Source organism: Hemicordylus capensis, chromosome 2 (assembly GCF_027244095.1).
Source record: "Hemicordylus capensis ecotype Gifberg chromosome 2, rHemCap1.1.pri, whole genome shotgun sequence".
Classification (NCBI taxonomy): Eukaryota; Metazoa; Chordata; class Lepidosauria; order Squamata; family Cordylidae; genus Hemicordylus; species Hemicordylus capensis.
The window spans coordinates 380,910,674-380,933,037 of record NC_069658.1 but is presented as its reverse complement, the minus strand read 5'-3'; the positions used below and the strand labels follow the sequence as shown (position 1 = coordinate 380,933,037).

The following is a 22,364-nucleotide window of genomic DNA, read 5'->3' as shown; positions in this document are numbered from 1 at the left end:
AGAACTGGTATCTTGAGCTCTGGATCTCTGTAAGGCTTGATTCAGCTTTTGGACGAACCACAATTATAGAAATCCAGTTAGAACGTATACCAAAAAGGAGGAAAGGTACTACCAAGTCCAGGAGAATGCCATCATGGCTAACAAGTAAAGTCAAAAAAGTTGTAAAGGAGAAGAAGACTTCCTTCTGAAATTGGAAGGCCTGCCCAAATTAAGAGAACAGAAAGAAACACAAACTCTGGCAAAAGAAATGCAAGGAGACAATACGGGATGCTGAAGGAGACTTTGAGGGACATTTAGCTAAAAGCATCAAGGGAAATAACAAAAACTTATTTAAATACTTCAGAAGCAGGAAACCTGCCAGAGAGGTGGTTGGACTATTACTATGATGAGGGAGTGAAAGGGATTATTAAGGAGGATATGGAGATTGCAGAGAAGAAGCTAAATGAGTTCTTTGCATCTGTCTTCATATCAGAGGGTACAAATCTGTGGTGTAGCCATATTTGGTGTACAGTTCTGGTCACCATACCTCTAAAAGGACATTATAGAAATGGAGAAGGTGCAGAAGAGGGCAACCAAGATGATCAGGGGCCTAGAGGCAAGGCTACAGGCCCTGGGCAGGGGCATAACTATAATAGGGCAAGGGGAGACAGTTGTCTGGGGGCCCACTGCCATGGGCCCCCCCAGAGGCAAGTCACATGACTGACTCCCCCAGCCGTGTACCCACCTGGGCTTCCTTCAGTTGTGTTCATCCTCCGGAATTGATGTGAGTGTTAAGACCTGGAGCTACCAGAACAGCATGACTTGCATCATCCACAATTTACAAAACCTTTAAAAAAATAATTTAGGATGATGTTCTATTGTGGCACATAGGGGATATGGAGATAGATAGATAGATAGATAGATAGATAGATAGATAGATAGATTACTATGCTTTTTGTTACCACTATTCAGCCTCATTTAAGATTTCTTTACTTCATGAGCTGAGCTTCAGTGAGGGGGGGGGGTCTTTTAAAATCTTGTCTCTGGGCCCACTCCAACCTTGCTACGCCCCTGGCGATTGTAATGGGAAGGGGGAGGAGGCGACAGAGCAAAGAGTCTTCTCCCATTTCCTCTCCCACTTTCAATCTCTCCCCTTTGCTTTGGGCGGGGGGGGGCAGGGCATGGGCGGAGAAAAAGTCGTCTCCAGTGTGAAGGACAAACCTGCACTGGTGGAGACCTGCTCTTCCAGAGTACGAACGGAACGCGCCATACATAACACAGACTCTAGGCTTCATAGATGTAGTGGCCAGGCGGTGAATAAAGATGGGTACCCCGGCCCCTACACCAAAAAAGTAGCATTCTGACCACAAAAAAATCCTTGTTTTAAAAACGTTGCTGAGCTCAGTGGAGCAGGTGGCGAGCAGCTATTTTGGTCAGCAGCAAGACTGCTGCTGGGCTTAAGGGAAGAGGCACAGGGTAGCTCGGGAGATCATAGATCACACCCCCACACCTACACCTCTCTAGCTCATTCTCCTGAGGTCTTGACTCCTGAACTGTGTGAGCCAGTCTCTGACCTACCCACATCTACTAGTGCAGTGGTTAGTATCCCTTCTCCTCTTCCCTCCCTCCCCTTCTGCTTTTTCTCCCTCTTTCTCTTTACATCTCTCCTTTCTTTTCTCATCTCCCGCACCCCCAACCAGTGCTGAAAGGGGAAGGGACAGTTGGGCGGCGGGGGCAGAAGAACTGGAAAAGACGTAAAAGACAAAACGTTTTTTAAAAAATTAAATAACACATAAATGGCAGCAGTAGCCTTCCCATAACTCTCAAAGAAAATAGTTTTCAGAATTGCATGGTAGCACAGCTGTTTGCCACTACAAAAAACCTTGAATGCTGAACACACACCCCTCCCAAATTTAAGAACATAAGAACAGCACTGCTGGATCAGGCCCAACTTGCCCTATCTAGACCAACATCTTATTTTACACAGTGGCCCACCAGATGCCCTTGAGAAGCCCACAGGGAAGAGGTGAGGGCATGCCCTCTCTTGCTGTTGGTCCCCTGCAACTGGTATTGAGAGGCATATTCAGAGGCGTAACTAGGGAAAACGGCGCCCGGGGCAAGCACTGAAATGGCGCCCCCCCACCACACCCCACCGCCCGCCCCCCCAACATACTACATTATACTTAGGTTTTTCCTCACAAGTGCCCGCCGCTGCCGCAAAGCCAGGCCACTGACTGGCCGCCAGGTGCCAGCAAAGCAATGGGGGTGGGGCGCAGGTGGCACGGAAGGGACCGCTCGTGGGGAAGGGGGCACCGACGTGCTCCCTTGACCGCTGCAGCGCTGCTGCACTGAGCAGGAAACATTTGTATTAACAAAAAATTAAAAATTAAAAAAAAATTGGTCATGGCGGCGCCCCCCACATGACCAGAAAAGATGGCACCCGGGGCACGTGCCCCCCCCCGCCCCCCTATAGTTACGCCTCTGGGCATATTGCCTCTAAGGCTGGAGGCGGCCTATAGCCATTGATAGACCTGTCCTCCATGAAGCCAGCCAAGCTAGTGGCTATCACCACACCCCATGGCAGAGAATTCCATAGATTAATTATGTGCTGTGTGAAAAAGTACTTTCTTTTGTCAGTCTTCCTTTTGTCAGTCTTAAATTTCTTGGCCTTATGACCCCTGGTTCTAGAGTTGAGAGAGAAAATTTTCTCTGTCCATTTTCTCTACTCCATGCAAAATTTTGTACACCTCTACCATGTGTCCCCTTAGTTGCCTCATTTCCAAACTAAAAAGTCGCAGATGCCGTAGCCTTGCCTCATAAGCATCCTATACAGTAGCAAAGGCTGGGGAAATTTGAAAATAGAACAAGTACTATGGAACAGTGACTCCTCTTAATAAGAACCTAGCAATACCTCTGCCCAAAACACTCCAGCCACATTGCAAGTGTATAACAAGGTTAAGTGGTGCAGTGGGAAAATGCTTGACTAACAAGCAGCAGCGATATAGGAAGATACTGAAAGGCATTATCTCATACCCCGTGGTAGGAGGCCATGGTAAACCCCTCCTGTATTCTACCAAAGAAAACCACAGGGCTCTGTGGGCGCCAGGAGTCGACACAGACTCAACCGCACACTTTACCTTTATTGGTGATAAAAGGCTCAGCCTGGGAAAAGTGTTAGACAGTTGGGTTGTTTAGACTACATAATTTCAGAAAAAAGGTATACTACTAGTTCTAAAGGTATGTGATTTCTATTACAATTTAAATTCTACTATAAAATTGCAGACATGGTTAAAACAACAAAAGTACCATATTAAGGTTTTGCAGGTGACTCTCCAATCAATAAAACTGTGTACAAATTGTAATTATACACATGTGCCAATGTAGCTTGCATTTCCTTGCTTTGTGTGGTTGAATTGTGAAAATATTATGTATAATAACCATTTTATGTATTATACATAAAATATTACATAAAATATTATGTATAATAACCAATTGTTTGTTATTAATAACTTTGATATTCCACACCTCCTTCTAACATATAATAATCTTAACATGGACTTAAATTAACCTGCAGTTGAGAACTACTACTAGCAAGAGCAAATGGGTCCCTAAATTGTGAGTGGGATCTGTTCCTGCTATGGATATCTACATAACACTTTTTGAATATTACCTAGGTGATATATAAATATCTCAGTCAGACAACTTCCCAAATTGCCTATATCACAGGCATAATTTTTTCCCCATGAAATGATGGGATATGATCTCAAAGCTGCTGTTACCTAAGCATATTACACAGACCCTGAAGCCATGTCAAAGTTAGTGTCTGTCAGTGATTATCAGATAAAGATGCTTCCCTACACCTCATTAAATGTCATTGTCTATTGGCCAAATAGATTAAAGGAGCCTCTTACAGGCCAGTTCTCATCTGCAAGAACCCAGTCCTTTTGGCATGTGTAGTGCATGTTGTGTGCTCTGTGGTTGTTAGTGGCTTAAATCTGGTTTTGCAAATTGATTTCTGGATTAGTTATAACATTTTACAGGCCTGTGAAAGTTATTTATCACAAATCGTTATAAAAAGCAATAACCTTTCTTTAATCACTGTAGGGTGTAAAGTTAGTCATGATGACTAACAAGTCCCAATAATTTAAATAAGACTTAGCTATGGTTTAGTCTGGTGGCTGTCTGGTTTTTTCTTTCTTTCTCTAAAAAAATTAATGTAACTTCTTTATATTAAATTTTAATTATGTTGGAGAGAAATTGTCTATCTCTGAGAGAAATATTAATCTGAGGTTCTCTTATGTTTGAGAGAAATGGTCACGGTCTTTCAGAATCCTTAAAAAAGCACCTTGATTGAGAATTATAATATGTAAATGTTTGGAAAACTAATTAGTGAATTACTTGATTAATTGGTTTAAAAGTAGAGTTAATTGGCTAAGATACTAAAGAGGTTGTAACATGCTTGATAGCTAGGCTTGCTTTATCTTTACAAAATGCTTTATCAAGTAGCAATGTTTTGGGTGTAAATATTTTCTTCCCTTAACTTTAGTTAAAATATAGTTTTACATTTAGTTATTTAATTTGAGTTTAAGTTCTTGAATGGTGTAGGGAAAATGGGTTATTTTCCTTCTCTTCTCTCTGCAGGAATAGGTGCTCTTAATTTTATGTTTTATTCCTCTTTGTTTGTTTAACTTTGTAAGCTGCCTAGATAACAATTGTTATGGGCCTGGGGTAACCAGTAAATAAAGTTGCTGTTATCCATGCCCATGTAGTTTATGAGCATGGATCTGTGCAATTGAGTATACAATGCCTAGTAACTAAGATGGTGGTGATTAGGCAACCTAAATTTGCCTCATCTACACAAGAGCTTGAATTTGGCTCACGCCAACATTTCTCTATGTCACTGGTACCATTATGTCCCATGACCATGCATTCCACTGACTTCTTCTCCAGGACTTTAAAAAAAGAAGTTTGTTTTTAAAAGCTGCTAGCCTGTGTATGCTTACTTCAGAGTATGTCCTATTGTACTCAGTAGAAATTTCTCCTGGATAAGCATGCATAGGACTGGGCAGTCCACAGTGCTATTTCACATGTATCTATGTATTATTTAACAATTCAGGGCTTGAAAATGTTCCTGCAATCCAGCAATATTGCAGTTGAAAATTTTGTCCCATTAATTCAGTACTTGATGCCATGCTAACTTCTATCATGTTCGGCTGTTTTGTCTACTCTGTTAAAATTAAAGTCCAATCTTTATACTTTCTGCACTGTGCAGTAAAAAAACCCCCAGAGTTTCAGGTGCAAAAGCGATTGTACCAGTCCAACACCACTCACAACAGTGCAACAGTAGGGGCCACCTATGTCAACAGGATCAGGACCCCACTCTTGCTCCTTGTACTGGTGCAATGCTGTGACTTATAACAGAAATATTAATTCAGAAACCCAAATACCAAGATCCATAGCCCAAACAGACCCCAAATAGTGTGGGCAGGAACATGTGATGATGCTAACCCACACACCAATAATGCAACAAGCTGTCACAATTGGACATTCAAGCAGACTCCTCCCCACTGACACCCATGGCCACCAAGCAGAAAGGGAAGAATGGAGAGAAAGGGCAGTGAGTGGGAAGTTGATTTTTTTTTTTTTAAGGCCCACACGACGGAATGCCTGGCCATCACAAGCTTCACAGCATTGACTAGGATCAGGATGCTGCAAGTGCTGGTACAGCAACAGCCCTTTGTAGACGCGCAGCTGATCAGTAAACACAGTAATGCTGCCACCAAGTGGCTGCCCAAAAGCAGTTACATCTCCAGATCGGTACTGAAATGATACTAAAATGGAAGAATGCCCATTTTGTTTTCATTTCCATATTCCGAGTTTATATGCTATAATTGATGTCTTGAAGAAGGGGGAAGTACAGAGTTTGGAACAGTTTTCTTGGCCACTCATCCTGATTTCACAACCCCTTGGGTCATTCCAAATGTGTTTATACATGGGGCCATGGGGTCAGACCTGAGCTTTGGAATGTGTTCCCTGCCAGAATAGTAAGAGACCTAATCTCTGGTGGTCTTTGGTTGGTTGGTTGTGCTGTTGAGTTGGTGTCGAAGCAACCACAGAGCCATGTGGTTTTCCTGGTAGAATACAGGAGGAGTTTACCATTGCCATCTCCTGCACAGTATGAGATGATGCCTTTCAGCACCTTCCTATATCGCTGCTCTAAATATAGGAGTTTCCCATAGTCTGGGAAATAGGACAGAGGGGATTTGAACCAACAGCCTCCTGCTCTCTAGGCAGGTTGCTTCCCTCCTGTGCCATTAGGTGGTTAATCTGGTGGCCTTTAGGGGGGCTTTAAAGATACTCGTTCAACCAGGCATTTGATTGATTTTTAACGGTTTTAACTGTTTTAGTTGGTTTAATTGCTTTAATTGCTTTTAGCTGTTTAATTGGTTTTGTGGTTCATTCTTTTTTATTTTTGTTTGTAAACCACCTTGAGAGTTTGAGGAATGGTATAGAAATGTAACAAATAAATAAACATAGAACCATCACAGTTCAGTAAAACTTTAGAAATGTACCAACTTTTAAGATTAGAAATATGATGTCAGATCTTGGAATTAGATATATGATAGTGTACTGGAGGATTGAATTAGGGTCACCTATAGACCCGCTGCCAGTCCCTTGCTCTTTGAACCACTGGAACTAGCTATATTGGTATCTGAAACCAAGCTACTAACATTACTGGCCAGGATTATGAGGGTCCTCCCAAGACTCTGAGCTGATTTGGACAGGACAATACTCCTTCTGCCCCCTTTAATTGTATGTTGTGGGCACACCAGCTTCCCTCAGCACAGCATGCCAGCATCCCATTGTCTAATAGCCCAGGAGGAGTGTCATGCATGGTTCAAATACTACTTTAGAGGAGTATTTGAATTGTTTGTAGGAAGGCAAGTCGGGTGATCCACCTCTACGTGTGATTAGATGCCAGTATACTGCGGCGGGGGGGGGGGGGCGGGGGGAGCTGTGCGCATCCACATTCCTCCTTCACACAATTTGTATTCAGAGTATGAATGGGAATCATTCTGATCTTAGGAGCCAGATGATCAAGGAAAGCCAGTCCCACTACACTTTCTGCTTTTAAAGCCTGCCATACTTGTGTAATGGGCAGCCATTGGAGGATGCATAGGAGCCTGAAGCTGGGACTGGGAGAACCCAGCAGAGAACCAGGAGCAAGAGAACAGACCAGGAACTGGGATCAGGAAGCAAGCCTGGAGTCAACACTGCATTATCCTACAGCATTCCCTATTGACTGTATAGATGAGTGGGCAAGACCAGATGTTAGTGATTCTTGGATCCTAAATATAGCATTCTGCAGCCACGGGCATTGTCTACTTAAATATTGTGAGAGTTACTAAATTTTGCATATTCTGCCCTTGCTATCACAATTAATTAATTGTGTGATTCTTCTGACCACCTTATTTTAGTGAGATGTGTGAAAGCAGACAGGGGCATAGACATTTTAATTTCCTGAAGTGGCGGGGAGGGGCGCGCTTATTAGCTTATTATAAGCTTATTAGCTTATTAGATGACGGCTTATTAGCCAAGTAGTAGGTGAGTCCTGTTGTTGATAGGACAAAGTCATTTTGCATAGATTGTACTTCTAAGCAAGTTCAAGAAATTAAATATATGTAATACAGTTTTTTTATTAAAGTGATTGAAAAGGGAAATAAACAAAAATTTGAAGTTTGTAGGCTTTCAGTTTCAAAAATTATCCATCTTTTGTATGGCCATATATGGTAAATTTGACTCATGGTAAATTCTGCTTCTCTTGGGCATGATGTTGTTTCAGAAGTATTGATCTGACTATTGAGTTTAAAAACTTGTTGAGGACAGCAACAGTTCAAGTATGATTATTATATTCAGAAGTTCTTAAAGCTTTCCCCCAGTATATTCCAGTGTAAATGGTAGTGCATTCAGCAAATTTCTTCAAAATATATAATAGATATACTTTGCAATCTACACTAACCCCCACCTATAGTCTTATATTCACTTTCAGACTGAAGCTCAAGATTGCCAAGTAACTGTTTATGGCAAGGGGGCTATTCTCACAATCAACCAAAATCTCCTAGCCTGATTTTGGCTGATAATATAAACCACCGGGCTCGCAGGCAAGCCCGATGGCCTACAAGCGGCTAGCCCGCTTTTTTAGCCCTCCCCTTAGCCAAGGTTTGCGGAGCAAGTGCTCCGCAAACCCGGGCTTTCCGATCGTGAGTAGCCGCAATGCGGCTCCGTGCCACGGCTACTCATGAGGAGACCCCCAGAGGGGAGGCGAAAAGCCACCTCTTGGCTCCGGGGGTCTCCCCAGTATGCCCTGCACGCTCGCGCAGGGCATACTGGTGCTTCCGGGGGCCACACGGCCCCCAGATTCTCCAGCCCCCACCAGCTCCATCACAGAGCCGGCAATTGTGTGGGCAGCCGATACGGCTGCCCAGGGCTCCCACCGGGATCGTCTGCGGGGAGAGCAGGCTTAGCCCGCTCTCCCCACAAAAGCGGCTCTCACTGATCATGAGACCCACCTCAATGTTTTTCAAAGGAAAATTTGGAAGTATGCATATGTAAATGGCAAACACAGTGTCCCTACAACACACCCATGAGTTCTGGTTATTAAAATGAACTTTGTTGATGTTCAGAAACCAGGAGCAGAAGACAAGGTGAGGTGATGCCCTCAAGCAACAGATCATTGGGCACCAGCAGAGTGGCAAGATCTTTCTACGGCACATAGTGGTCTTGGACTACCACAGTCAGAGACCCTTTCCTCAAGCAAATCTGATAAGATCTGGATACAATAGGTACATAGGTAAGGATGCTTAAAAAAATTTAATTCCCTTAGTATGATCAACTACAATTTGGCTTTAGTGATTCCCTCATGGCAATGAGCTTGTATATAGTATCAGATTCTGGGGTTCTATAGAAGGATGGACCCGCTTTATTTTTCACATAGTTATCAGTCACTTCCTAAACCTGCTAATGTAATATAACTTTTGCATGCCTTGACTCTTTGAACTGCATAAATGTTCTTTTGGAACTACACTGTTTTTCCTTGCACATTTATCCAGTTGCACATTAAGAAAGGCCGGGCTTTATTACATGAATTGAAACACATTTATTACTGCTAACCAGAAAGTGTTGGGAATTCTCTCTGGTAAGAGAAACGCTTCTATTACAGCAGAGTGCACTAAGGCACAACACAGTGGAGTCTGCCTAGGCATGCGTGTATGCTGAGAGTAAAATAAACTTGGATCCAGTTCATAGTTTCAAATCAATATAAGGAGTCTTTATTGGTGAACTCCATTCTAGATAGGAAAGTGGACAGATAGGATCTCTAATCTAGCTAGCTAGCTGGATGCAGGTTTCTGCATCTAGATGCAGTTGGTTTCTGCATCTCTGCACACATGGTGCAGGGAGAGAGGAGCATGTGTGTTGCAAGCGAGAAGAAAGAGGAAAAGGAAGTGGTCAGGCAGGCAGGCAGGCAGGAAATCCCTGAGAGTAGCAATCTACATATCAAAGGGATAGTGTCAGAGCAGTAGAGAAGGGATGACCAATGTCTTGACCCCTCTAGCCCTCTGACTCACTAATCTGTCCCCCTCTGTCACTGAGACATGAGACAGTGCAGAGTCCTTCACTTCCAACAGAATACATTCATTGTGCACACTGCTAGCATTCTTCAACACAAAATGTATCTCTTCTAATTGGTGCCCTCTCTAGATAAATTCAGATTTGTATGCCCAACTTTCCTAGGAGAAAGTAACTGCTTCTCCTGCAGGCAGGGCAGGCTTTCTGAGGTTCTAATTGCTGGATTGATTCCTCAGCAATGCATTGATCCATCCTGTCAATCTTCCTTTCCCTCCCTCCCTCCAGACTCCTCCTCCATCTCCATTGTTTCTTCATAGACAATAATTGCCACCCAAGAACCTCCTTCTTTCTTATTTTTTAAAAAGTAAGAAACAAGACAAGAGCATATCTCTTTGGGACTTGCTGAGTCCCTACAATAACAAGACAGGGACTGACTAATTAAGCTGCTGGTCTGTGAGCTTGTTGATGCCACCTGGCAGCCGGTGGGGGCGGGGGGCAGTGCTCCCCAGGGAAATCCCAGAGGGGGCTTGAGCCTCACCCCCAAGTTTGCTCCCCTGAAAGCAGGCTGCACTATACTGGATAAACACTACAGATGCTACTTTAATAACTGTGATTGTTCTAAGTGATTTTAGGATTTATGAGCTGAAGTTGCTGATGCCTTCTCTATTAAAACATCACCTAGGATAAATTATTATCCTCTAGTTGGCCTAAAATAAAAAGGCATCATTCCGCTAAATGGAAATGTGGAATAGCTAAAGACCCTGTGATAGTCTGGCTCATTACCTCCTGCAGATAGGAAACAGAAAACATCAGAGAGTGTTGGTGAAGGAATGAGGCCTGAACCCCGTCTTTCGGTGTTACAGATTTCTATACTACATATATATCTGCTTACTCCCTATGTCCTGTGTCAAGAAAAGAAAAGCTGTGCAGGGGTCAAAGGTTCATAGCTCCTGTTCTGCAGTTTGGTTTGGGAGGAAGAAGAGTTGTCCTGGTTAAAACTTGGAGGGAATCGAGGGTTTGATTCGGATATATTTTAGTCGGGTTCGGCCAGTCACATGCATGCTTGACTGTTGCCCTTCATGACTTATTAAATCTAGTAGGGAGGGAATTTTTAGCTGGGTTCAGCAGTTTCTAAATGCCTCATTGAGAGAGGGAGTGGTCCTGGATCCACTGAAGAAACCTATTATTCAACCACTCCTAAAGAAACCCAGTCTGGACCCAGAGGATGTAAACAACTATAGGCCTGTGGTCAATATTCCCTTCTTGGGCAAGGTGCTTGAGCATGCGTGGCTGACCAGCTCCCAACACTCTTGGAGGAAACTGACTATCTAGATCCATTTCAGTCAGGCTTCAGGCCTGGTTTTGGAAGAAAAACTGCTTTGGTTACCCTGTGGGATGACTTGGGCAGAGCGGGGGACGGGGGGAGGACAGCAGCCCTGATAATTCTCTTGGATCTCTCAACAGCTTTTGATACCATTGACTCACCTGCCTTTTGGATAGGCTTGCCAAGTTGGGTGTAGGAGGCACTGCTTGGAAGTGGTTCAGCTCCTACCTCGAGGCCCGTTCCAAAGGTGGTGCTAGGGAATTACTGCTGAAACCCTTGGCAGTTATGCTGTGGGGTCGTGCAGGGTTCCATTATTTCCCCTATGTGGTTTAACATCTACATGAAACCCCTGGGAGAAGTCATCAGGGGATTTGGCTTGAGGTGTCATCAATATGCCGATGACACTCAGTTGTATCTCTCTTTTTCATCAGACGCAGGTGATGTTGGGAATTCTCTTCGGTAGGAGAATCCCTTTTTCATTATAGCAGAGTGCACAGAGGCACAACACAGCGGAATTTACTTAGGCATGCTTGTATGCTGAGAGTAAAGTAACTTGGAGCCAATTCATAGTTTCAATTCAATATATAAGGCATTTATTAAGGAACTCCATTCTAGATAGGAAAGTGAGGAGTTAGGATCTCTAATCTATCTATCTAGCTGGATGCAGATGGATTCTGCATCTTCTCTGCACACATGGTGCAGGGAGAGGAGCTTGCCATGTTGCAAGGTAGGCGGGCAGGTAGGGAAGAGAAGGAGGAAGTTAATCCATAAGAGTACCAATCTACATTTCAAAAGGGATAGTGTCAGAGCAGTAGAGAAGGGATGACCAATGTCTTGACCCTCTAGCCCTCTGACTCACTAGTCTGTCCTCCACTGCCTGAGACAAGAGACAGCGCAAAGTCCTTAACTTCCAACACCCCCTCTCGATGTCTCATGACTCAGTTCACAAGATTCATTTTCTCTCTCTTAGCTTTTCAAAGCAGGGTCTTGGTAATGGCTTAGTGAGTAGATCTGCAAGCATTTCATTTATTGGGCAGTAGATCAGCTTGACTAGTCCATCCTTTTGCAGACTTCTCACTACATGGTACTTCACATTAATATGCTTGGTACCCCTCTTTACATCTTCTTGTCTGGAGAGTTGAATGCAGCTTTGGTTGTCTTCATACACTGGTATGGGCTGTGGTACATCTGTACCTAGATCTTTCAGTAGTTGACACAGCCATTGTATCTCGTGACAGCCCTGTGCAGCTGATACATATTCCGCTTCAGTGGTTGATGATGCTATTATGTCTTGCTTGGTGCTTGACCAGCTTATGGCTCCATCTCCATAGAAAATTATGTGACCGCTGATAGATTTCCTTTCTGTTACGTCTCCACCCCAGTCTGCATCTACATATGCTTCTAGTTTTGGTTGACTGTTAGCTGGTAGTTTGAGCTTAAAGTATGCAGTGCCCTTTAGGTACCTAACAAGTCTCTTAATTGCATTCCAGTCCTTGACTGTTGGTGATGCAGTCTTTCTGCAAAGTAAGCCAACTGCTGTACTAATATCTGGCCTAGTGAGTGTACTAATGTATAGAAGTTTACCCAATGCTTCACGATATCTATGGTTATCAGATAGTGACTCGGTTTTATCTTCTTGCTTTATGTAGTTCACTTCCATTGGAGTTGGTGTAGGATTCGCATTTTCCAGTCTGAGCAGGTTTATCAAGTCTTTAATTTTCTGTTCTTGGTTGATGAGGAAACTTCCATCTTTCTCTCTTTGTACTTGAATGCCCAAGTAGTGTGCAATGTTGCCAAGTCGCTTGACTTCCACATCTCTGTTCAGATAATGCATTATTTCCTTGCTGTCATCTGGATTCTCATAGGCAAGAATCAAATCATCAACATATGCCAAAATGTAAGTCCATTTCCCATCTCTGCATCTCGTGTACAGGCAGGGATCCGCTTCACTTCTTTTGAAGTTTGCTTGAAGCAGCATATCATTTAGTTCTATGTTCCATGCTCTGGCAGCCTGTTTTAAACCATAAATGCTCTTTTGCAGTTTGCATACATAGTCCTCTTTGCCTTTCTCTAAGAAACCTGGTGGTTGTTGCATGTAAATGTCCTCTTCTAGTTCGCCATGCAAGAACGCAGTTTTCACATCTAGGTGTTCAACATGCATTCCTTTGCTAGCAGCAATACTTAACAGAGTCCTTACTGTGGTATGTTTAACCACTGGTGCAAAGGTTTCATCATAATCTTCTCCATATTTCTGTGAATATCCTTTTGCTACTAATCTGGCTTTGTAGCGCTGAATCTCACCATCAGCATCATGTTTGAGTTTGAAAATCCATTTGCAGCCTATAACTTTCCTTCCTTGAGGTAACTTAGTAAGAGTCCAGGTTTTGTTTTTCTGTAGAGCCTCAAGCTCTTCAATTGCAGCTTGTTTCCACTTCTGGGCTTCTGGCTGTGGTAGCTGGGATATATTCTCTTCCACTGTCTGTGCGCAGGATCTTTGGCTTCCACCCAAATTTGTTGCTTGCCATGGCCACGTAGTCCTGGAGTTTCTCCAGCATCTGTGATTTCTCCTTTAGTAGAAACACAACTGAATATTGTGAGAAATCATCTGTGATTGTTAAGAAATATTTTTGATTACCTATGGTTGCTGGTAGTGGTCTAGATATATCGCTCTGGATCAGCTCCAGGGGTCTTCTGGTCTTCCTTTCACTCTGCTTAGGAAATGGCTTGTTAACTGCTTTGGACTCAAGACAACAAACACAGTTAGTTACAATGTCACATGGTACAAAATCAATGCCATTAGCTAATCCCTTTTCCTTCATGTTCTGGATTGACTCATAGCTCCTGTGTCTATGCCACAGTTGCAAGCAGTTTTCATGCAGGCATGACTTAGCAGGGTTCACTTCATTAGGCTGGTATGCCTCAGGTTTGGACTGGGCTGGTCTTTCTCTGTCTGTCTTTGATACAGGTTGCTCCTGCACACTGTATAGGCCTTTGCATTTAGAGCCTACAAGGCAAACTTCTCCATTCTGGGTAACAACACATTGTCCATTTTTAATATACAGTTCACAGCCTTGTTTCTCTAGCTTGGATATTGAAAGCAAGGAGCTTGAGAAGTCAGGGATATACAAAACATCTCTCAAAAAAAACTCACTAATTGATCCATCCAATAACTTGCAATACAAATTTCCTTCGCCTTTCTTCTTTGCTTTAATTGTAGTATTATTGACCAAATAAACAGTCTCTTCAGGAATACCAAACAGTTCAGTATAGAAATCTAAATTATTTGAAATATGGACTGTGGAACCTGTGTCTAGGATAAACTTTTCATCGCTTTGCATCAAGCAAACATTAAAAATTTTATTTGAATATATGAAGCAGTGACTGTCCTGAATCAGTGCTTGGATGCAGTAATGGACTGGATAAGAGTGAATAAGCTGAGACTCAGTTGAGACAAGAAGAGAAGTGCTGTTGGTGGTTCGTCTGCCTGGGTGAATTATGTCCAGCCTGTTCTAGACGGGGTTGCATTCCCAGGGCCGGACTGGGGGCACTGAGAGAGCGGTGGAATGAATGTGTGGAGGGTGCTGGGTTTTGAGAAGAATGGGTACTGAAGGGTGGGAGTATTCACTGCTGCCGAGTGTGCACCGGGAATATGCCCTCTTGCCCTGTGGGCCAGTCTGAGCCTGTGCACTCCCCCGTGAAGGACCAGGTTCACAGCTTGTGGGTGCTCATTGATTCAGCACTGTCACTAGAGACTCAAGTGGCTTCTGTGGCTCAGAGTGCCTTTTATCAGCTTCAGCGGATACGCCAACTGCGACCTTACCTGGACAGAGATAGCTTGAATGACCACAGTTACTCATGCTCTGGTAACCTCTCGCTGGACGTTTAGAGCATATTTAGCTAGTTCTTCTTTGGCTGCACTGGCTCCCAGTCTGTTTCCGGGCCCAATTCAAGGTTCTGGTTTTATCCCTTAAAGACGTAAATGGCTTCAGACTGGGTTACCTGAGAGAGTGCCTTGCCCCATATATCCCAACCTGGACTTTAAGATCTTCTTGGGAGGTTCTCCTCTGGGTGCCCCTGCCAAATGAGGTGAGGCGGGTGGCTACTAGGGAGAGGGCCTTTCAGTGGTTGCATCCTGTTAATGGAATAGCCTCACCAGTGAGGTTTGCCTGGCTTTATCACTTTGTTCTTTTAGATGTCAGGTAAAGACTTTTTTGTTTTTAGACTCAGGTCTTTTGAATTTTAAATTTTGATCTGATTTTAAAAAATTCTTTTAAATATTGTTTTATATTGTATTTTCTCTCACCACCACCACCACCCATTTGTTTGTCTGTTATGTGTTACTAGCTAAACCTGCACAGAGCATCTGTGCGGTAGTTTACTTCCTTTTTGGGTTTAGTTGGGAGAATTAATTTGGCTGGTCCTCCCACAGCTCTCTCGCTTGCGCTGTCTCTCCCCCCCGCCCGCACGCCTCTCTCACTCTCTCTGTCTCCCCCCCTGCGCCTTGCTCGCTCTGTCTCCCCCCGCGCCTCTCTCTCTCTGTGTCTCTCTCCCCCGCTCCTCTCTCGCTCGCTCTGTCTCCCCCTCGCGCCTCTCTCGCTCGCTGTCTCCCCCTCGCGCCTCTCTCGCTCGCTGTCTCCCCCTCGCGCCTCTCTCGCTCGCTCTGTCTCCCCCTCGCGCCTCTCTCGCTCGCTCTGTCTCCCCCTCGCGCCTCTCTCGCTCGCTCTGTCTCCCCCTCGCGCCTCTCTCGCTCGCTCTGTCTCCCCCTCGCGCCTCTCTCGCTCGCTCTGTCTCCCCCTCGCGCCTCTCTCGCTCGCTCTGTCTCCCCCTCGCGCCTCTCTCGCTCGCTCTGTCTCCCCCTCGCGCCTCTCTCGCTCGCTCTGTCTCCCCCTCGCGCCTCTCTCGCTCGCTCTGTCTCCCCCTCGCGCCTCTCTCGCTCGCTCTGTCTCCCCCTCGCGCCTCTCTCGCTCGCTCTGTCTCCCCCTCGCGCCTCTCTCGCTCGCTCTGTCTCCCCCTCGCGCCTCTCTCGCTCGCTCTGTCTCCCCCTCGCGCCTCTCTCGCTCGCTCTGTCTCCCCCCCGTGCCTCTCTCGCTCGCTGTCTCTCTCCCCCTCGCGCCTCTCTCGCTCTGTCTGTCTCTCCCCCACGCCACTCTCGCTCTGTCTGTCTCTCCCCCGCGCCTCTCTCGCTCTGTCTGTCTCTCCCCCGCGCCTCTCTCGCTCTCTCTGTCTCTCCCCCGCGCCTCTCTCGCTCTCTCTGTCTCTCCCCCGCGCCTCTCTCGCTCTCTCTGTCTCTCCCCCGCGCCTCTCTCACTCTCTCTGTCTCTCCCCCGTGCCTCTCTCGCTCGCTCTGTCTCTCCCCGTGCCTCTCTCACTCTGTCTCTCCCCCCGCGCCTCTCTCGCTCTCTCTGTCTCTCTCCCCATGCCTCTCTCGCGCTCTCTGTCCCTGCCCCCGCACCTCTCTCGCTCTCTCTGTCTCTCCCCCCGTGCCTCTCTCGCTGTCTCTCTCTCGCTCGCTGTCTCTCTCCCCCATGCCTCTCTCGCTCTCTCTGTCTCGCTCGCTGTCTCTCTCTCCCCGTGCCTCTCTCGCTCTCTCTGTCTCTCTCCCCTCGTGCCTCTCTCGCTGTCTCTCTCTCTCCCCCCGTGCCTCTCTCACTCGCTCTGTCTCTCCCCCCACGCCACTCTCGCTCACTCTGTCTCTCTCCCCCTGTGCCTCTCTCGCTCTCTCTGTCTCTCCCCCGCGCCTCTCTCGCTCTCTGTCTCTCCCGCGTGCCTCTCTTGCTCACTCTGTCTCTCTCCCGCGTGCCTCTCTTGCTCTCTCTGTCTCTCTCCCGCGCCTCTCTCGCTCTTTCTATCTCTCCCTCCTCCACACCTCTCTCACTCGCTCTCCCCCCACCCCATGCCTCTCTCTCTGTGGTCAGCCGCTCCCTCTCTGTGGTTGGTTTTCTCCGCCTTCCCTTCCCTTTTCCTTTCCTTTTCTGTTCCCAAGTCTGCCGATTCCCACCTCCCTCACTGCTGCTCCCTCCCCAGGCAATGATTCCTCCTTTCCCCTCTGCCTTTCCTCCTTTCTTCTTCTGTCTCCTGAGTCTGCAGATTCCACCTGCCATCCCTAGCTCGCTTCCCCTCCCTGCCCAAGCCATTAGGCAATCATGGCTTCAGGCATCCGCACAGCTCCGGATGCCTCCGAACATAGTCCTCAACTTGGTCGTCTGTAAGCAAATTATATATATAGGTGTGTTTTTATCTCATGTTTTAATGTGTGTTGTAAACTGCCCAGAGAACAATTTGTTATGGGGCAGCTAACAAATAAAGTTTATTATTATTATTTATAAAATTATGGAGGGAACTTGAGTTACTTTGATTGGTTGCTTTAGATAAATTTGGAGGGGGGAAAGAGAATAAAAGGAGGCTTGCCTGCATCAGAGTTAGCTGAGAAGTTGGAGAGTGGACAGCTTGTTGAAAGTGTCAACACAGCAGTAAAACGGCAAATTTAATGCTAGTGATCTTTAGGAAGTGGATTGGAAATAAGAATGTTAGTATTATAATGCCTTTATACAAATCTATGGTGCAGCCACATTTGGAATACTGCATACAGTTCTAGTCATCATATCTTAAGAAGGGTATTGTAGAACTGAAGAGGTGCAGAAGAGGGCAACCAAGCTGATTGGGGCCTGGAGCACCTTCCTTATGAGGCTAGCTACAGCATCTGGGGCTCTTTAGTTTGGAAAAGAGGAGACTACAGGGAGACATGATGAAGGTGTATACAATTATGCACTGAGTAGAGAGAGTGGACAGAGATAAATTGTCCTCCCTCTCAACACTAGGACCAGGGGCCTATCCCATGAAACTGAAGGCTTGGAAATTTAGGACCAGCAAAAGGAATTCTCTGCCACAGGATGGGATGTGGTGATGGCCACTAGCTTGGATAGCTTTAAAAGCGGCTTATACAAAGTCATGGAGGACAAGTCTATCAATGGCTATTAGTCTGGATTGCTATTGGCCACCTCCAGCTGCAGAGGCATTATGTCTCTAAATACCAGTTTCAGGCAAGCAACAGCAAGAGAAATGGCATGCCCTCACCTCTTGCTTGTGGGCTTTTCAGAGGCATCTGGTGGGCCACTGAGTGAAACAGGATGCTGGACTTGATATGGCCTGATCCAGCAGGGCTGTTCTTATGTTCTCAAGAGCTGAAGTTAGTTCAAGTAAAGAAGTCCAGTTGAAAAGGGGAGCTGGAGAGTTGAGGTTAGTGCAAGTTCCAGTTGGAGTGGAAGCTGGAGTATTGGAGAGCCAGGAGAGAAGAGCTGAGAAGAGCTGCTGAAATTAGAGCTGAGAAATCACTGGGAGAGTTGAGCTGAAACTCTTTGAAGAACTGAATCACTCTCAAAGCAGCTGAAGGATCAGTCTGGAATTGAACCACCAGAACTGGATAGAAGGAGCAAGACCTGAGGTGAAGAAAGCCAGGCTCGCTACAGAAGCTGACTAATGGTGATGATAGACTCCAGGTAAGGACTCGGAGTTAGGGCACAGTATTATGTGCAGGTTAGTTGGATGCATTTTTAAAAATGTGTTTCTTATGCTCATTTGGCTGCTGTTTCTTTGTACTAAAAATTCCAAAAGAACTATTTAGAATTGAACTGTTTTAAAGTAAGATTTCTCTTTGAATTTAACAAACTCTAGCCTCTGTTTACCCCACCCCACACTTAGAAGCCTTTCCACCATACCTAGCTTTGAAGGAAACAAAGGTTTGGAAGGCTATGTTAATAGACAGTCTATTTTTAAAAAAGTCTACTTAGTCTAAAGTCTACTTAGTGGCAGTGGTGAAGCTTAAGATAATGGGGCTGATTGAGACCAGGCTGTGACAGCATTCAAATATATCTTCCTTGTGCCTCCAATATGATCTGTGCATCATCAGCAGTGTGCAAACACTCCAAACTAACTCCTGTAACTAATATGCTGGAGTCTTCTTCCAAAAGAGTGATTCTTTGCGACCTAAGTGTTGGAGCAGAATAGCTATTTCTGTGCAGCTATTTGGATGATAATAGTGAACTAAAAATATGCAAACATTATATGTAGTAATTTAGAGACAAATTCCTGTCTCCTCATGGTACTAGGTTTCTAGGAAAAGGTCCACTCTTTTTTGTAGATGCCTTTTGGTTCAGATTACATGCATCTTGTGGTGCTTGCAATCAAGAAATCAAGTTACAAATGCATATTATGCTTTTGAAGGCCTGGTTCTTTTTTTAGTGACAAAATAAATTTCCCAGAAAGACAAAGAATAATGCTTCAATCTTTAGGAGTCTCTATTATCTCTCTCTATCCTATTGGAAGGAAAACGTAAAATACTCTAAACCTTTAAATGGCTGACATCCAAACTGAGTTACTCAATATTACTACTCAGGAGCAGGCTTCCCTCTAAGGTACATGTGCACGGACCAACCCCCGGGCCCCTGCACAGCCGTTTCTGGCAGGCGCGCAGTCTCTGCTGCACCCACCACCGCTGCCCCGCTGCCCAGCACCCCATTTCCCCGGCCAGGAAGGGAAGCATTGCTCCATTTCCCCAGCTGGGCCACCACCACCACACCGCCTCCCTCCCTCCCCCCCCCGCCAGGCCTCAGCCTCTACCATTAGCCAGGGGAAGGAGCCCGGGGAGGATGGGTGGCAGCAGCTCCCCCTGCCCCTGGCAGCCCCGAGAGGCTGGGCTGGGGCAGGGCAAGGAGGAAGCCAGAGGAGGAGGGCGGGTGGTGGCTCCCCCCCACTGCTGGCAGTCCAGGGAGACCGGAGGTGGGGTATTAATTATTTCTGGGGGCCTGAGGAAATTAAAAAAAAAATTGATTCCTGGTGTGTGAGAGAGTTATATGTGCACATGAGAGAGTTGTGTGTGCACACTGCCTTGATAGTGCTGCCCAGAAAAAAACTCTTTCCGCTCACTGGTAATAAAAATTAGAGTGAACACTGTTCAGGAGTTACTCTAAAGGACTACTTAGTTTCATAAATAAATATGACTTCCATCAAGTCATATTTACTGTGGCACAAGCTTACAGTGATTAGATATATTAAGTGTTCTTTTCAATTGACAGCCAGTCAGCCAGATAGACATGAGTATAATGCGGGGGGGGGGGAGATGAACCATCAAGCCAAAAGACCACATAATATAAAACAGTCTGTGACATTTTAATGTACAAATGTAAGATAAGCACAGTGACCTTTCATCATATGTATGTTCTATACATATATATGTTTTATACGTTTATACATATACAGCTTTGCAGTGAAATCCCACAAGATTCTTTCTTTGTTTTCTGTAACAGATGAACTGGTGCCCATTTGTAAATTTTCCTTTTGTTATCACCTTTTTAAACTGCATGGTCTGTAGTTAACATCCCACCAGATCATATTAAAATAGTAATGATGAGCTGTCATTCTTCAATGGGCCCCAAGGTGGGTAATAATAGGTATACCAAACCATCTAGTTTGATTCCATCCCTCTATCCTTCACTCCTTTCCTTCAGGAACTATTTTCTAGTATACTACAGTACACCATTGTTGTTACAGGAGGCCAGATTTGATTAATAGTAAATTACAGAGCACTCCATTTCAGGCAACAGGTATACTGGAGTAGAGATTACTCCTGCATGTGAATAAAGAGCAGAAAAGTCACAGTGACCACATATCAGGTGTAATTTGTTTCAATTTTTGAAGACTTACCAGACCTGTCTTTTGTATTTAATGTTTTGAGTTTATGTAGATTAGAGAAATACTTTAGTTCCAGTTAATCTGAACTGCATTTCTTACCAATATTACGTTATGCTAGTGAATGCTTGGGTATTGGTTGTCATTGTGGGAGTATTATTGTAAAATAATATTTCAGAGGGCACAATAGCAACATACAAACGACTTTCTACTTAAAATATTGTTTGCTATTATTGTTTACATGGACCTTAGAAAATTAAGTCACACACAGCTTTGAATTTCATTTTTGAAATTGTTTCACTCTTGAGCATACATAATTTCCACATTAATAACCGGGGATGGCACATAAAACTGCTTTGAACTATTATTTTAAATTGCCTAGATTTCAAGTTGAGACTGTTCTGTAACCAGCCTTGTTTCAGCTGAATCACGTGATTTCTTGCCTTTGAAACATTTGCCAACTCGAAACAGCCTAACCTAGCCTCTGAAGCAGTCTCCTGAGGCATCGCAGGCACCAGTGCATCGATTTAACTGCCCTATACTCCAGTACCAATTGTTCTGCCTGCCCCACCCCCAAGGCCCTTTTCTGTATTTACAAACACTCTGCCTAGGTCACTGCCCAGACACTGAGGAGGATGATGTCATCTGGAAAGCACATGTCTTGCTGCAGCAACGAGGTTTTGTTCATTCTGCCCAGGAGGGAGCTGTCTGAAGTGCAGACTGAACTAGAAACAATTGAGATGGTATCTCGAAAGTTAAGTAGTTTCGTTGTATATTATTCAACGCTCCAAGACGACATAATTTAGTTAATCGGAGATTATTGCTCCGCACGTTGCCTCCTCCATAAGCTGCTTGCTGCCCGGAGAATTATGGGTAGGCATGGTTTGTAAACCAACTGCAGACATTTGTGTTGGACACAATAACTGGCAAGGATTTTTTCAAATGACTGGACTGGAATTTGCCCAATGTTCATAGCGAGAACCAACTGTACGCTTTTAATACTGAACACAGAACACTGACTTTAGAATACATTATACTCTGTAGTACATTTCATAATTAAAATGCCTATACATTTTGTGATTTAATCTTGGGTTTTCCCATGTATGTACATACATACAAAGTGAACACAAGCATTCTGTGTTAAGATCTTCCATGTTTTGATCCCATTATGGACTTCTTTGCCAATACCTATGCTTTTGAACTGTAATAATTTATAGGAAAGGAAACCATACAAAGTTATTATTATTCATTCAGTTTCAATACCGCCCCTCCAAAAATGACTCAGGGTGGTTTGCACAGAGAAATAATACATAAATAAGATGGATCCCTGTCCGCAAATGCCTCACAGTCTGAAAAGAAACATAAGACAGACACCAGCAACAGTCACTGGAAGTACTGTCCTGGAGGTGAATAGGGCCAGTTACTTTCCCCCTGCTAAATAAAAGAGAATCACCACGTTAAAAGGTGCCTCTTTGCCAAGTTAGCTGGGGTGGGGTGAAGTTGAGCTGTGTTAGCTTCTTCAGTTTCAGTGTTTCCCAAAGATCGGTATTTAAGCAAGGCTCGACCACCATGCTCACTAAAAAAGCAGGTAAATGACAAGATACAAGCCAATAGACAAGCATCGTCCCCCTCCCAAGAAGGTAAATTTATCAGGGAGGAATGCTGCTATCAGAAAACAATTACTGACTTATTTATTTTTACCCTAAGCTATGAAGGTACAGTGATTAATGACTGTAAGATATATGCAAAG

The 22,364-nt window shown here is 44.7% G+C and overlaps 1 protein-coding gene across 5 annotated transcripts in view; it reads right to left on the bottom strand.

Moving 5' to 3' along the window:
• The window catches only part of DNAH9 (dynein axonemal heavy chain 9), a 330,190-nt gene extending 318,973 nt beyond the window's left edge, over positions 1–11,217 (bottom strand). For all 5 annotated transcript variants that reach the window (XM_053297116.1, XM_053297118.1, XM_053297119.1 and 2 more), the window contains exon 1: positions 11,092–11,217. The gene's annotated coding sequence lies outside the window, so the exon portion shown is untranslated. The remainder of the gene's footprint in view (positions 1–11,091) is intronic.
• Between the last annotated feature and the right edge of the window lie 11,147 nt (positions 11,218–22,364).